This window comes from Panulirus ornatus, chromosome 28 (assembly GCF_036320965.1).
Source record: "Panulirus ornatus isolate Po-2019 chromosome 28, ASM3632096v1, whole genome shotgun sequence".
In the NCBI taxonomy this organism is placed as follows: Eukaryota; Metazoa; Arthropoda; class Malacostraca; order Decapoda; family Palinuridae; genus Panulirus; species Panulirus ornatus.
This window is the reverse complement of record NC_092251.1, coordinates 5,712,501-5,730,000: the sequence shown is the minus strand read 5'-3', so window position 1 is coordinate 5,730,000 and position 17,500 is coordinate 5,712,501. Positions and strand designations below refer to the sequence as shown.

General features: G+C 51.3%; 1 protein-coding gene across 14 annotated transcripts in view; it reads right to left on the bottom strand.

The window, feature by feature from the left end:
• The window catches only part of LOC139757780 (uncharacterized), a 207,506-nt gene that overhangs the window by 50,370 nt on the left and 139,636 nt on the right, over positions 1-17,500 (bottom strand). For 3 of the 14 annotated variants that reach the window (XM_071678581.1, XM_071678580.1, XM_071678582.1), the window contains exon 1: positions 5,513-5,691. The exons of 10 other annotated variants lie outside the window; for them this stretch is intronic. The gene's annotated coding sequence lies outside the window, so the exon portion shown is untranslated. Of the gene's footprint in view, positions 1-5,512; positions 5,692-17,500 lie in introns of those variants that run through there. One more of the 14 variants, XM_071678583.1, reaches the window with a different exon arrangement.

Genomic DNA, 17,500 nt, shown 5'->3' with positions numbered 1-17,500 from the left:
GTGTGTGTGTGTAATTACCTGTTTTGTACTATGGGGAGAGGGTTGTACAGTCGTGGGAACCCCAGTCTCTTAAACTTTCTCTGTTATCGTGTTAACTTTTCAAACTTCTGTATATGCAGTCTGCCTTCACACTTCCATTTTCCAGTTTATTCTTTTTCATCCACGACTTCAATGCTATGAATCTTACTTTGTTTAAATTCTTCTCACAAGTCTCACGCGTCATTTCATGCCGTGATGGCCTCTTGGTTTGTCCAAGCTTTGCATCGCTCGTGGAGTTGATCGCTGGCCACACCAGGCTAGTCTGAATACTTGTGAACTTCGTGATCAAGTCACGTCAGTGGACAGAGTCATCGGCCTCACATCACTCGTTGTGACCCAGATCTCTTAACTTCTGATGCTGTCTCTTTAGCTCTCTTCTTTTTCCCTCTCTGTTATTTCTATGTCCCTCTTCAAATATGGTGACCAGACTTAAGCATATTGTAGTTTGGGCCTTAAATAGGACGTAGAAAGTGTACTGAGCATTTGCTTAACCAGAGAACTGAATGCGATTCTATATATTAGCTAGGAGACGGTTTTTCTTCTTTGCGATTCCCCAAAGGTGGTGCTTTGGCAACAGGTTAGTTACAGTGTCGACTTCCAGATCCCTCATACACTCACACATACCCTGCTCCTTATTTTCTGCCGGATGATATTTATGCCGAGGCCATCTTTTGATGTGTCCCAGCCTCACTATTTAGCGCTTACTCAGGTTGAATTTCATCAACCAGCCATCAGACGACCTTTGGAATTTGTCGAGGTCCCCTCGTAAGCTAATGCAATCGCCGTCACTTTGTTTCCCCCCCTCCTGGCCTTGGTATCATCCGCCAAAACCTATTCAGATAACGAATCCAATTCCTCTAAAGAGAAGCTCTTGTGTTACACCCATTTTCCAGGGAGGATCCTCTTGACATGCGTCCTTTGTTCCGTTTCCACTAAGTTGATATTCTCATCGAAGGAGTATGTCTTCACTCCTGCCTGAAGGTTTGAGCCACCTGTACCAATCTCTTACGTGGGTTAGTGTCTGAATGCTTTCTTATCACTCGGGATATACACAGTCCACCCGTCCTTCTCGTTTCTCTAAAGCGGAGCTCAGTTTCCCTTAAAATTTTAAAGTGGTTTCTTGCGCATGACTTCCTGAATCTGCGTTGTCTCTCTCGCTCATGTAGTTTCCTCTTTACAGGTAGTCATTCATTCACTGGATTATGTTTCCCAGTGTCTTACAGCCCTCGGTCGTGGGGGAGACCGCACTATAGTTCGGCGCAAATTTCCAGCCTCCTTGCTTAAAGATAGATATGACATTGGCCCTTTTACGTTCACTTGGTCTTTTTTACTTTCCTCCTGCGGCATCTTGAAGAACATTTCGAGTGGGGCCTCGTCCGCACGCTTCCTCAGGACGCGTGGACAGACTTCAAAAGATCCGTGCGCCTTATGTGGATGAAGACCCTTTATCAGTCTGTTTATGTCTCTTCTGGAATGTTTGATGTCTCATCCAGAAGTTCCACCCCTCCCACCTCCCTCCCTCCCTGCTGCACCTCATTACCTTAATTTGTTCACATTAACTTTTCATCTTTCACATTTTACACACACACACACACCACACACACACACACCACACACACACACACACACACATACATACATACATACATACATACATACCAAGACAGACAGACAGACAGACAGACAGACAGACAGACAGACAGACAGACAGACAGACAGACAGACAGACAGACAGACAGACAGACAGACAGACAGACAGACAGACAGACAGACAGACAGACAGACAGACAGACAGACAGACAGACAGACAGACAGACAGACAGACAGACAGACAGACAGACAGACAGACAGACAGACAGACAGACAGACAGACAGACAGACAGACAGACAGACAGACAGACAGACAGACAGACAGACAGACAGACAGACAGACAGACAGACAGACAGACAGACAGACAGACAGACAGACAGACAGACAGACAGACAGACAGACAGACAGACAGACAGACAGACAGACAGACAGACAGACAGACAGACAGACAGACAGACAGACAGACAGACAGACAGACAGACAGACAGACAGACAGACAGACAGACAGACAGACAGACAGACAGACAGACAGACAGACAGACAGACAGACAGACAGACAGACAGACAGACAGACAGACAGACAGACAGACAGACAGACAGACAGACAGACAGACAGACAGACAGACAGACAGACAGACAGACAGACAGACAGACAGACAGACAGACAGACAGACAGACAGACAGACAGACAGACAGACAGACAGACAGACAGACAGACAGACAGACAGACAGACAGACAGACAGACAGACAGACAGACAGACAGACAGACAGACAGACAGACAGACAGACAGACAGACAGACAGACAGACAGACAGACAGACAGACAGACAGACAGACAGACAGACAGACAGACAGACAGACAGACAGACAGACAGACAGACAGACAGACAGACAGACAGACAGACAGACAGACAGACAGACAGACAGACAGACAGACAGACAGACAGACAGACAGACAGACAGACAGACAGACAGACAGACAGACAGACAGACAGACAGACAGACAGACAGACAGACAGACAGACAGACAGACAGACAGACAGACAGACAGACAGACAGACAGACAGACAGACAGACAGACAGACAGACAGACAGACAGACAGACAGACAGACAGACAGACAGACAGACAGACAGACAGACAGACAGACAGACAGACAGACAGACAGACAGACAGACAGACAGACAGACAGACAGACAGACAGACAGACAGACAGACAGACAGACAGACAGACAGACAGACAGACAGACAGACAGACAGACAGACAGACAGACAGACAGACAGACAGACAGACAGACAGACAGACAGACAGACAGACAGACAGACAGACAGACAGACAGACAGACAGACAGACAGACAGACAGACAGACAGACAGACAGACAGACAGACAGACAGACAGACAGACACACACACACACACACACACACACACCACACACACACACACACACAATTTATCTTTTATTTGTTTAAGGTGTTACTGTAAAATAAGTACCTTCATATTTTTTTATGCCTGAAATACAAGATAAAGATAACAGGTCATTCTCGAGACTCATCTAAGACTGAGTAGATGAGTGGGATACACAGTGGAGCGAGACTATGGTGCGAACTGAGATGGTATTGTTCAGTCGGAGGCAGCGTGCGGGAGACTCGGGCCTCTCTGGCCTGGTGGAGGCCAGGGCGAGGTGGAGGAGGTGGAGGGTTTTAAAGTGGACCCTGTGAGTCCAGGGATCCAGCCCCCCCCCCACCCCCACTACACCACCACCCACCTCCCGTGTGCCACTACACAACCCCACCCTGGTAATCCCTCACCTCGTGTTGGAGGTGGGGGGGGGGGGAGGGGTTGTTGGCTCTGGGGCGGGGCACTTCGCCCTGCTTCCACCCCTCACCCCATCCTCCTCTACCCAGTCCGGTTCTTAAGAGGTCGACCTGACCCTCTATGTGTGTGTGTGTGTGTGTGTGTGTGTGTGTGTGTGTGTGTGTGTCATAGAACACTTTGCGAAGTGGCTACTGAAAAGGAGCGGTTGGAACAAGGGTGTGGACAGTGAAGGGGAACGGTTGGAACGCTGGGGTCTGAATAGTGAAGGGGAACGGTTGGAACGATGAGGTTCGGCTTGTAAAGAGGAACGGCTGGAACGGTTGGGTTTGTGAGGAAGAATGATCAGACACTGTGAGGTGGAACGGTGGAACACTGGAGTCTAGTCTGTGAGGTGGAACGATGGAACACTGGAGTCTAGTCTGTGAGGTGGAACGGTGGAATAGTAGAGTCAAGTCTTAAAGGGACGCGATGGAACGGTAGAACACACATACGATGATCAGCGAGCCTAGAGGAAGTCTTGTGTGGGACTTATAAAAATGCACCAATTTTAGAATAGGAAGAATTTAGAGGAGAGGCGAAGCCTATTGCTGGCGAGAAGGACCTGTGGAACACTGTATGGAGGAACTGCGAAACACCGGGCATGCAAGCAGGCAGGAACAGTGGAACATGTCATATAATGAAGGACGACAGATCGCCTTCAGTCTCGCGTCGCAACGGAAAAAGGCGAAACGGTTGGGAACTCCCCAGGAATATACAAGGGTGTCGTGTACTGCGCCGACCTGAGTTGTGAAGACAGCGGACACAAGTCCCCTCCCTCTTCGAGTGTGGGGCGGGGGGTGTCACAACCCAAGGGGTGTTGTATCTGGTTATGAAATACGGATCGCGGAATACCCCCTCAGGGTTACAAGTCGGGTACCTGGCGCAGCCAAGGTGTGTGGATTGTCACAGTCGCTTACACTTGGGTGAGATACTTGACGGGTGGGATACATGCGGACGTGGGGGGAGGAAGAGCCTAAGGTAGGCAGGTAGGCGCGGGTAGCGTGGCCCGGTGTGGGCGGGCAGGTGGCTGAGGCCGCCGCCAGGTGCGGCCCGCCTCAATCAATGCCAGAAGGAGCCCCAGCAGCAGCGGCGGCGTGGAGGGCCCTAGCACCTGCCAGGCAGGGCACGTGCCAATAATCAATATGCAATAACACAGAACATGGCACGCTGGACGTGACGCCTGGCCCCCAGGACTCAGGTCCGCCGCCCCCTGGACTACTCTAGGGCGCCTCACCCGCCCTTCCTGCCCGCCCTGCCCGCCCACACGCACGCACGCACAGCCGAAGTCCTCCGCGTCGCCCCTTGACACATCCTGCGTCAGACCTGTGTAGGGCCTCCGTCCTGGCGGAGGGCGGTCTATCGTCAAGTACTCGTTGGGAAGGATTCGTCGACGAGGGGTCCTGTGGTGCACGCCGACGTGGTATTATGGCTCCCAGTGAGGGGGAAGACCTCCTCGTCTGAAGCGACACTGTCACTTAAACTCTCGTATGGACTCAATACCTCCGTCAGTTTTCGCCACCGCATCATGTCGCATTTTACATCCATTTACAACGTTTTCCATGAGTCTCTGTATATATATATATATATATATATATATATATATATATATATATATATATATATATATATATATATATTCGGCCTTTTCTTCCCGGTAATTTGTTTTTACTCACACGCACAAGGAAAGATCCCGTGGAGAAGTACAGAACACGCGCGGTTTACTAATGTATATCTTAAATGCACACACTCGCAGGGATGACCAAAGAACGTTATCGTGTTCATGAATTGTTGAGAAGCGCACTTTCTGGGAGGCTTTGATGACGATGACGAGGGTGTGTGTGTGTGTGTGTAATGCCTTCCGTTCGCATACGATGAACACAGTATATAAGTTCTTCTGGCCGACTTTATCTGGCGTTTCTGCACACACTCACACACACACACACACGCGCGCACACACACACATATATATATGTATATATATACACTACTGCTGCTTCTTCTTGTTTATCTTCTTCAGGCATTACTTTTTGTGAGAGACGGAGGGCCGCCCGCCCGTCGGGGAAGGTGACTACAATCGGTAGTGGGGTTCAACTCGGCGGGGATGTCCTCGCGCGTCCTGGTGGCGGCGGGTCGTGGTGCGAGCCGAAGGACGAACCTCAGGAGCCTCGGGCCCGCGGCTGAGGACTAGTAGGGACTGGCAGAGGGGAGCTCTACCAGGGAAGGGGGTTCCGGCGCGCCCCGGCGGCATCGACTGTGTGGCGCAACAGTCCGCCCCCCCTCCCCTCTCCACTCCTCCCCTCCCAAAGCCCCCCACCAGCACCAAGCCTTCACCTCACCTGCCGGGGGAAGGGAGGGAGGGAAAGGGGGGAGAGGGAGGGAGGGGGCAGTGTATCTCATCCCTCCCTCCCTCCCTTCATCCATACTGCCATGACCCGGCCCCCCCCCCCACCCCTCCCCCTCCCGACCTTACCTGTCTTACCTGCTGCTGGATTCCAGAGCATTACCTGGTTCCCTCCCCTCCCCTCCCCTCCCCTCCCCTCCCTCCCTTTCCCTACCGGACGTACCCGCCTCCTGGACCTTACCCGCCCTCTGGGCCACCCGACCCGCCTCTCGAACACGCCTTCCATTTGCGCCCCTCCTCCCCCACACTGACCTGTCGTCGGTGGCTGGGTATCTCCCCCCCCCGCCCCCCCTCACCCCTTGCCACTTGAGGCAGCTTCCCGCGCACTTATTTTCCTCGACTTCCGCCGCAGCTCCGCCACAGGTACTACAACTTCCGCCACAGGTACCACAACTTCCGCCACAGGTACCACAACTTCCGCCACGGTTCTTCCCTGCTGCAGTGAGCATAGAAATACCTTCTGCGACAGTCGCCACCATTAACGTAAAGTCCGCCACAATTACCCCCAATTTTTTGTTTTGTTTGCCACAATTACTACGGCTCTTGCCGGTTGTCGTAACTTTAACGCTCCATGAATGATTCATACTGCACCTGTAACCCATTTTCTGGCCATCGCTCTATCAACAAACACCCCCCCTCCACAGCCTTGCCATCCTTAATGTGTCTCTCTATATAATTCCAACACTCGACGCAGTGGACATCGTAACATCTGATGTAGTCTTGAAAAAAAAAAAAAAACCCACGTTATACAAAATAGCTAAGTCTACCTGAAAGAAACTGGGAATAGTTCTTTTCCGATGTCGAAATTTCACCCCCCCCCCCCTCTTTTTCATAGTTGCTCCTATCAAACAAGGGAGTTGATTCGTGTCTTGACATCTAGGGAGGACCCAGCTCTGTCTACTCATTCGGCAGAGTGAAGTCCAAAGCAGCCCTGTCACTCCTCCTCCCCAGTCCGACCTGGCAACTTTTATCCACTTGCCTGACACCACGCTGTTGGCTCTCTCTCTCTCTCTCTCTCTCTCTCTCTCTCTCTCTCTCTCTCTCTCTCTCTCTCTCTCTCGTGGATGTGACTCCGGTGTCTGCTTGCCGAAGACTGTCTCTGCTTCTGTGCTCTCACCATCAGCTAGACCGCATGATCCTCGACGAGCCCAGCTGCCTCACGGGATTGCCTTGTGGCCCTCGGCATCTCAAGGATGAGCCGTTATGATGTCTGTTTCTTTACTCACATCGCTAAGGTTTGGAACGGCTTTATCGTCTGATGTCTTCCCTAACATCTACCACCTGACCCCCGTCTAAAATGCATTTGGTTACGACGCGAGCGAAGTTACCTCCGGTAAAGTTGTATGATCGTCCCTGCTACCTATCGTAGCGCAACCTTGAGGCTTTGTGGGAGCCCTCGTGATATGGGTCCTGGGGTTGTGAGATTATGAGGTGGCGTGCACCAAGGTTGGAAGGTGTGTGTGTGTGTGTGTGTGTGTGTGTGTGTGTGCGTGTGTGTGTGTGTGTGTGTGTGTGTGTGTGTGTGTGTTTGATGTTTGGTCCCCATCGCTGCTTCACAACTCTTACAAAGCATCGATTTTTAATTCAGGGTTTAATTGTCGTGTTGGTGGATCCTTATCTTGCTCCAGACACGCCAGCGTCGAATTTAGTAGACCAGCGGTTGCAATGATTTATTTGAGCTGTTTCGAAAATTAGACCCGATTGGGAGGGGTTCCTCTGTGTATCCTGTTGAGGTAAGGTAAGGAGGTGGGTGGGGTTCCTCTGTGTATCCTGTTGAGGTAAGATAAGGAGGTGGGAGGGGTTCCTCTGTGCATCCTGTTGAGGTAAGGTAAGGAGGTGGGAGGGGTTCCTCTGTGCATCCTGTTAAGGTAAGGTAAGGAGGTGGGAGGGTTTCCTCTGTGTATCCTGTTAAGGTAAGGTAAGGAGGTTCCACTCGTGTTGTTGGAGGGTTTCATGAGAGCAATAAAGATGAAGGATTGTGAGGGGAGGGGAATACAAGGGTGCACAACCACCAACCCAGACTTTGTTCCTGGTGCTGCTGCATGAGGAGGGAAGTTGAGGAGGGGGAAGTATTGGTGCTAGTGATAGGCTTGAGGAAGCAGGCTGGTGAGGCGGTGACTCATCAGCACCCGTCAGTCCCCCCTGGACCTGAGAAATTCTTGAAACCACAATTGTGGACGAAAGAAAAAAAAAACATTGACGTCATGAAGTATATCGCGCCACTGGGAAAGTACGGCTGAAAGTGTGTGTGTGTGTGTGTGTGTGTGTGTGTGCCACTGGTGTATATTGGCAGGAACCCCCTTGACACCCTACGTAGACTTTGCACCAAGAGACTGGTGTCTCAATTGCAGACCTGCTTCACCTGGAACCACTCACCCTCCTCTCTTCCCATTCGCACACGAGCCTTCACACGCAGTCTGCCTCGGAACCAACAGGTACCATGGCGTTACACCACGGTATTCTTACACTGTACTGGGGAGTGACTAGGTGTCGTTTGTCCCTCTCATTCTCCCCCCCGCCAAGTAAATACTGCTGTTCAACACTGTGGCATTCGCTTATACGCCAGGCCTTCTCGGAAGGTGCCTCAGCAACACTCGCCCTGACTGACGTTCCACCGCGGATCATCTAAGTCTCTCATGCCGCGGGTCATCAGGTCGTGAATTGTGGTTCCGGGAAGCGAACCTCATACCTAGCGCAGTTATAGAACTCCTCCCCCCCCCCCCCAAAAAAAAAAAAAAAAAAGAAAGAGCCCTCGCCATCCAGCGCAGGTTGCCGAGGCTCCTAACGCCACCACCTGACGCACCGCCTCGCTGGCTGATGTATCAGGGGCCGTCACGTCACGCTGTAGGGCCACACACCCCCAAGGAGGACGCCACCACACCCCTCCCTCCCTCCCTCCGTCGTTTTATTCACGTCCCGTGAATGAAGGTCGTTTGAAATAAGGCCGGGCCTCATCGTCGACGCGAGGCGCAAAAGCGACGACCGCTTCGTCAAGCCCTGCGTCGCGTGGTGGTGGCTCGGAAGTCAACCTCGTTGTTCTCAGCTTCGGTCCGACGCATTGGACGAGGACGCGTTTGTAGCGAGGAAGTCTGTACGCAGGGCTTCTTCAGGAGGAGGAGGAGGTGGCATAAAGACCCACAGGGTCATCTTCGAGCTGGTGGTGAAAAGTCCGTGAGAGCGTGTTGGCAGAGATGACCTGACAGCAAAACGAGCGATGTCAGAACCAGGGTAGGGGTAGTCCCCCCGCCGATCAATGCCTCCCTCCTTACATATCTAGAAGACCTGACTGACGATAGTTAGATGATATCCCGCCAGCTGACATCGTTTAGATTATATCCTGGTGGTCCCCGTCCTCCTCCTCCTCTCCCCCACCGCCTTCTGCAGGAGGAGGGGAAGGCTTGACGTCAGGCCGTGAGGGTAAGTACCCTCCTCCTCCTTCCTCTTCCCCCCACCCCAACACAGCTTTAACCTCCATAGATCTAGATAACACGGCACTTTGTTCTTAGACTGTACAGCGGCTGGAGGGCCCAGGCTGAATTATGACCCCAAGATTAAACTGCAAATGACGAAGGGCGGGAGGGAGGGGCCCGCCTCCGTGCCACGCCACTCCGTCAGTGTATACGCAGACCTTGATATTTTGGATGCTAGAGTTATAGGATTCATTCGTGAAGTTATAGGATTCATTCGTGAATTTTTTTTTTATATGATTTAGATTTATTTTTAGATTTTTTTTAAGGGGACTTCGTGGATTTTCATGGAATTTTACATATAATTTAGATTCGTTTTTGATTTTTTTAAGGGGGCTTTGTCGATATATTTATTTATGTTGTTTGAATAGATATCGGAGGGTTAGTATTCTCAGTACTGGTGAGTGGTTCTAGTTGGTGAGTTTGGTGTATTTGGACCACAAGATGTTTTATGGGTGTTGAAAGGGGAAGTGTTCACTGAGGGTGAGTGAGTGAGTGAGTGGGTGAGGGAGGGAGGGAGGGTTCCCGCCCCAAGCTGGAATACGTTGGCTGGGAAATGTTTCATGTTCGATAACGAGGACAGTGTGGTGATGTTATCGGCGTGGTCCGACAACAGGTGGGTCTCTCTCTCTCTCTCTCTCTCTCTCTCTCTCTCTCTCTCTCTCTCTCTCTCTCTCTCTCACTTTGTTTACACTTCTGATTCGGGGTGGGGGAGGGGGGAAAATCATTGCTTTTGGTGAGTAGATGAAAAAAATATATGAAGTAGAATGCCAAAAGTAAGAGGAAAAAAGTGTCAGTAGTGAACAGGCGATATGAACAAACTAACATTATCTTCTAGCACTTGCTCATGACGAACACGGTACAATATACTTCCGTTGCCAGCCCACTGCAGACATCCTCGTTAATAACGGTTGTCGTTTGTAGGACAGATGCCGCTTCAGCACACCACAGACAGACGTTTCTAACGCGCCTCTGTCGTCCTGGGAAACGATACGTGGACTAACATCCATGGATGCTTGTCGTGGGGAACGGTATTGGGCCAGCATACGTTGGTGTCCGTCCTGGGAAACGATACACTTAAGGCACCGACTGCCATTTACAGGTGCACCACCAGACTCAAGTCCTCTCGCATGGTCCTCCCGCCCCAGCAGACGGCGGAGGAGGTGGTATACCCAGCGCCCCGTGGTGGTGGTGGTGAAGACGGCGGGAGTGCTGGACCGCCAGGCTGCGTAAGCTCCTGCCTGAGGAGGCCTCACCTTCAGGGGGCTCCTTCATAACGATGATTGTCCCCCTAGGGTGATGGATGGATGGCTTTATAGGCACGTTCTTCCGCGGTCTGGCCCTGTCTTACACGCCAGGCTAGGGAGGAGTCAACGAGCCGACATGGTGGTGCTGGCTGGTGTCACTGACCGGAAGAGCCAAGCGTCGTGAAACAAGAGGACCGACGACGCAGTAACGAGGACCGACGTCGTAATAACGGGGATCAGCGTCGTAAGAACGAGGACCGACGTCGTAATAATGGGGATCAGCGTCGTAAGAACGAGGACCAGGTTGGCGAGCCTCTAGTTTAAAGGGCTTGACTGTAAACACAAGGTCATACGAACCTAAACCTTCTTGTTTGATATTGTTTAACCTTCTCCCGTGCAGCTCGGGGTCCTCATGCAGGGTAATCTTCGAGGGACAATTATCTCCTGGCTGGAACAACACAGTGCTGATGTCCAGGCCAGGCCTCTGTGGCTCAGGAACTAGTGGAACAACACACTGCTGATGTCCAGGCCAGGCCCTCTGTGGCTCATGAACTCGTAGACAACAGGTTGTAGCATCCAGACGGCCCCCACCCCAGGGGAGGTGCTGTCGCAACAGTCCTTCACCCACCGTGTTGGGATTGCTGTTCTTACGTTCTTCTCCCTCAACGACTCGTCTACGGCGAGGGTTAGTATCTTCTCTGTACGTACACCAAGCAGCTGCCATTCTCTCTCTCTCTCTCTCTCTCTCTCTCTCTCTCTCTCTCTCTCTCTCTCTCTCTCTCTCTCTCTCTCTCTCTCTCTCTCTCTCTCTTTCTCGCGTTTTCTTACCTCCTGCGTTAACACGTTTTTCTCACCCTCTCCTCCTTGAAGACTATTACATTCACCCCTCACTCCCTCTCTGGACAAGTCCGGGCCTGGATGAGGACATCTGGTCGTGACCGGAACCTTCAACGATGGTAATGGTGAAAGTTTAGATAACTTTCACGAGGGTTGTGAGTGCCCAGTAATACCGCCGCCTCCTCCTCCTCCTGCACCCTCGCTGATGACAGTGGCCATGGACGGATGTGATCACCACCGCCTCACTGCAGTCCACAGATACCCTCTGCTCTGAGGTTTTCTCGCAGGGATGACTTGAGATAGTAGCGAGAACAGACGCTGTTGCGCACAGAAGTGAATGAAAAGATGAGTGTTTAAAGTCTCCTCGGATTCTTTTCTCTCCCCCCCACCCCACTTTTTATTGTACGACATAACGTCAGACCTGAGCTGTTTCATAACCAAACACCTTCCCTCAGCAACCTAATGCTATCGCAGATTGCCTCCCTCACGCAAACAAACACAGTGGGCATATACCATTTTCTTCTTCTTTTTCTTCTTCTTCTTCTTTTTCTTCTTCTTTATTACTATCATTATCATTATTGCTGTTATTATTATTATTATTATTATTATTATTATTATTATTATTATTATTATTGCTGTTATTATTATAGCCATTCTGTGCGGGCTCTTGCAGCTTCAAGGTTGCGCCACATACTTCCTTAAAAACTGTCCTGTTTGTGACAGATGTATGTCAAGGCGGTGTGAAGTACACCTCACAAGAGGTGACGAATGTTAATGGAACAGCAAGGCCGTTAGGGGCTTCACTCACGCCAGGGGTGTGTGTGTGTATGTGTGTGTGTGTGTGTGTGTGTGTGTTGGGGTTGGGGAGGGGGTGAGGAGAAGTCGGGTGGGGGGGGGGGGGGGGCTCGTGTCATGCCACCTGGATCGACGGTGACATAAATACGTGCCATCGGTGTCACGCCTACCACCGCGACGACAACCCGTCACCCCCCCCCCCCCCCCCCACACACACACACACACACACACACACACACACGACCGCCGCCTCCACTGACGCGCTCACGAAACCTCTCGTGTGTCGTATTTCATTTTAGATCTCGTTTATTTCCCCAACTTAATGGAATCATCCCACGAGAGGCTGATGTTCTGCGCTACGGGGTTGGAATGGGCACAGACCCGTGGTTGAGGAAGGGGAAGGTGATGCTGGGGCAGGCTTGAGGCTACAGAGCCGCTCGGTCAAGGCCAGGCCACAAGCGCTGGCTGGTGCAACTGGTCGGCTGTGGTCACCGGAGAGGACGCCGGCCCCAGCCAGGGCTGTGTGACTGACCCCCGAAGCCTCGCTCACGTATCTACAGATACCTCACAGCTCCTCACTATACTTAGATCGCACCGTACTCATGATTGCATTGGGATATTATAGCATTCATGGGATGGAATGGTGCCACTTCTGTCACCTCATCGCCCGAAAATACTTGGCTTTGCCTGGGCTGACACCAGTACTTGGATTCTTCCTGCATCTTCTGAAGTAGATTTTTTTTTTACCATACTTGAAAATCATAACCTTGGTTTACCCTTTGCATGCATGCAGAGGTTTAATCTTATAGCTATCATCGTCATGGAGCTGTGGCACACACACACACACACACACACACACACATGACTCACGCGTATTTCCAGCACACCTGACTTGGTTGCGGGTGAGTCACGTGCAGTGGGTGAAGGTGTGGGCAGGCTGGCTCAGGTCTGAGGGTGGGCGCTGAGGTGGGCCGGGAGGTTGGTTGTCTGACCCGGTACACAAGACCATCAATCACCAGTAGCCGAGGTAGTACCGGGAGGTCCCCGGTACCCTAGGACCTGACAGCCAGTGGCTGGGGTGAGGCGGGGGAACCAGTCAGGGTCATGGGAGAGTCAACAAGAGGAGGAGGAGGAGGAAGAGAAGGAGGAAGAGGAGGCTCTATGAAGGGGATCGACCCGAGGGGTTCTAGTCTTTCCTGAGGGGAACGAGCCACACGCTCCTCCACCGCGAAACACATGGGGTTGATCATCCCTCGTCGGATACAAGACACATCGTGAAATAATCCACTCTCAACTGACGCAGTGATGTCATCCACCCCGACGCAGGAGTGGTGTGGGTTCGGCTGGCCATGAGAAGTCACGGAGGCAATACAGCGGGTCATCATGGCCCCTCAAGGGTAGATTGAGAAGGATGATTTAACAAGAGAGACCGCGGTCGAGATTCACCCTCAGCCACGATGACGGTTGAAGGGCGACGGGGAACCTGGTTGTGGGTCAGTGTGCCACGACCTTTTGCTGTGTCTTGTCTGGGAACACCAGCCTCAAGACAGACGAGCCACAGACACGCTGCCCTCCTCGCGGCCATCCCCCTTCATGCAACACCCAAAGTTTGGACTTGATAAACATGTATATAAAAAGATGGCTTCCCGGAGCTGTTGTGAAAAGGGATGATGTTTTTCGTGGTTATATCCTTTGTAGCTTCAGGTGAGAGAGGAAACGCGTCAACTCCACTGTTGATTTCCAGACTTGAACTGGCCTGAGCTTGGGTAAACAGACGCAGCTCAGACGTTGAAGGGGATCAAGAGATTAACAGACATTATATACGGTGTAGGACACAAGACCAGGAGGAGGGTGGGTGTATGTGTGTGTGTGTGTGTGTGTGTGTGTGTCTAAGCCACCAGGTGTATCTGGCGGGACAGGTGTGCTTCAGTAAGAAATTTTTGGGGTGCGAAGATCCAGGAAGCTGGGTGTGTGGACCGAATGGATTTAGGTGACATACGAGGAGAGAGGCACGTGTGGGTTACAGGTGTGGTAGGACGGGGTCTGGTAGAATGTATAGCACGGAATGACTGTCAGTGAACGTAATGCAGGATAGTGTTGTCGTCAAGGACCTTTTAGCCCCAAAGGAGCCCAACTTGCCCTGCTTCTGTGTTGAGGGCAGCCTCTGAAGCTGCAGGAACCCCAGAAAAAGGGACTCTGGGGTTGCATTTGATAATAATGATAATGATGATAACAATAATAATGATAATAATAATGATAATAATAATAATAATAATAATAATAATAATAATAATAATGATAATAATAATAATGATAGTAATAATAATAATAATGATAATAATGATGATAATAATAGTAATGATAACAATAATAATAATAATAATAATAATAATAATGATAATAATAATAATAATGATAATAATAATAATAATAATAATAATAATAATAATAATAATAATAATGATAATAATGATAATGATAATAATAATGATGAAATCTATTTAGGCATTTTTTTTAAACGTTTTGCTAAACGCCTCTGAAAGTGGCGGGCAGCCGGGGCGGGCTCGGTCGCCATCTTTTACCCCAAGACCCCAGTAGTGGCGGCGGGGCGGCTCCTGAGCTGCAGTATGGCCGGGGGAGGAACCGCACAGCCACCGTCTCGCTGGACTTGCCCAACTTACGGCGCCTCGCCGTCTACCCTTGCGATACAATCTGTACTCTGGGACGAAGAACGAAGACGTCGTATGTATGTATGGCGCCGCCTCGGGAGCAGAAACGCTCTCTGGTTGTTAGAAGACCGACTGTGGCGTGACCAGTGTTGGCATGATTCCAACACTCCCCTGCCGCAAGCAACACTCCCCTGCCGCAAGCAACACTCCCCTACCGCAAGACTTGCAGTGGTGGTGGTGTGGACCACAGTGTTGGCATGGTTTCCAACACTTCCCTGCCGCAAGCAACACTCCCCTACCGCAAGACTTGCAGTGGTGGTGGTGTGACCACAATGTTTTCATGGTTCCAACGCTCCCTAACACATGACTGTTGCATGACCATATTGTTGCCATGGTCCCGACAACACCCACCCACCACCACAACCCCTCCCGCCCCTAACCGTCTGGGAATAACCCCTTCGTTCACAACCCCTTCTTGACCTGAAGCCTTAAATCACCAGTGATTACAACCTCACTCCCGCCTGATGCGTCCTTGCGCCCGTAACCAATGGATCGCCACCGTTCGTTGAGACGCAGTATGTAGCCACTTTGCCGCCATTACCTCCTCGTGAAGAACACCACACGACAATGATGATTTACTGGTCTGTCTTGGTGAGGATGGTGAGTGTTCTGGGTCCTCTTGCGGCTCAGGATGGTGAGGATGGTGAGTGTTCTGGGTCCTCTCACGGCTCAGGATGGTGAGGATGGTGAGTGTTCTGGGTCCTCTTGCGGCTTAGGATGGTGAGTGTTCTGGGTCCTCTCACGGGTCAGGATGGTGAGGATGGTGAGTGTTCTGGGTTCCTCTCACGGCTCAGGATGGTGAGGATGGTGAGTGTTCGGGTTCCTCTCGCGGCTCAGGATGGTGAGGATGGTGAGTGTTCTGGGTCCTCTCGCGGCTCAGGATGGTGAGGATGGTGAGTGTTCGGGTTCCTCTCGCGGCTCAGGATGGTGACGAGAACCATTTTGATGACTTTGGTGACTGTAGTGACTTGGCGAGAGAGGCTTTTGTCACACTGGAGCTGCCACGTCTCTCATTATTCTTTAAAGTTTCGTCTTTTTTTTTTATCTCACTTTTAAGTATCGTTATTTTATATGAACGATTGCTCACACCCCTCCTCCTCCTCCTCCTCCTCCTCCTCCTCCTCCTCCCTCGAGTGGCACTGATGACCACGAGTCAGTGATGTGTTTATTGTCTCATTTATCGTCCTATTTTTTCTAGAATAAGAGAGACCAGTCGAGCCCGCCGCCGCGCCCCCGCCCGCTCCTTCATGTCCCCCAGGGGTCGGGACGCTCTTTGTAGCAACGTCTTCCCCGTCGTGTTGGGAGTTACGGGGATGTGTTCGTCTTCCAGGAAGAAGTCCTTTGAGAGACGTCTCCCTGGCTTAATGTGCTGGATGGCCTTTGTGTTCTTCCCGGGGTCACGTCAGTCCCTCAGGGGTCGTCCCACGTTCACCCCACGCACGACCGAGCGACCCACCCAACCGCCCCATCCCCCCTCCCCTCCAGACCCACCTCCCTGGGGCCTTCAGAAGGTCCCTCCCTCCCTCCGGCGACGTGGAAGTCCTTGCTAAACGCATCGCCAGGAGGATCGCTCAACATATCTTAAGGGCCTAGCTTTTTTTTATGCGATTAATTCTATTTCGAGCATCGAGGCGATGTTACCCGTTTGCTTGCTTGGAACTTTCCTTTCCTCCAACTTGTATCATGTCGTGCGAGTTGCAGGGAGGAGTGAGTGCATGAGAGGGTGTGTGAAGGAGTGAGTGCATGAGAGGGTGAGTGTTCTGTAGGCGGGAATGGTGGACTAGTGTACAGGGTAGGGTGAAGACAATGTATTGTTATAAGGCTTCTTAGGGGGGGACCTCTTGAATGAGTGTGTTGATGACTGCAGTGAGGAGTGCGAAGGTGAGTGTCTTCATCATACGTTGGTGGATGTAGATTGTGTGACGAGTCCCAGTGATGAGTGTGGTGATCTGCTGAGTGTACTGAGGACTGTGTTGGTTATGATAGTGGGTCAAGTGTGGAGTCTTGTGATGTTTCAGGTCCTCCACCATGTTAACTCCTCTGTTATCGCCTTGAACCATTCTCTGTCTTTTGCGACGTTGCTTCCCTCTCTGTTCCACGGGTATCATTTCGGCCACGGCTCTCGTGAGCAGACTACGTGTCTCCGATCCCCCTGAGACAAGGACCCCTCTGCATTGTCTGGCTGCTGCTACAGCTGCCCATGATTTATACGTGGCGGGCAGACACACGAGAATTTACTGTTGTGGTACCTCCTCTCTTGGCGAAGATGTGGAATTGGCCCTCTCGTCTTGTGAGCCTCCCGTGTTTAAGAACCGGGTCTACGAAACAACCGATGTATCCTGGTTTCTCGTAGTCATTGTCTTAGATTTTCATACAAGACGGCCGTTTGACCGGAGGATGCTTACGCCCCGGGCCATGTCGGCTCCTGCGCGTGAAAAACAGGGTGATGGAGAGTTGCGCAGAAGACGGCGTATCGACAGTAGCGTAATGCTGACGATTACGGAGCCACACTCCTTCATAGACTGTGAATGTAAGA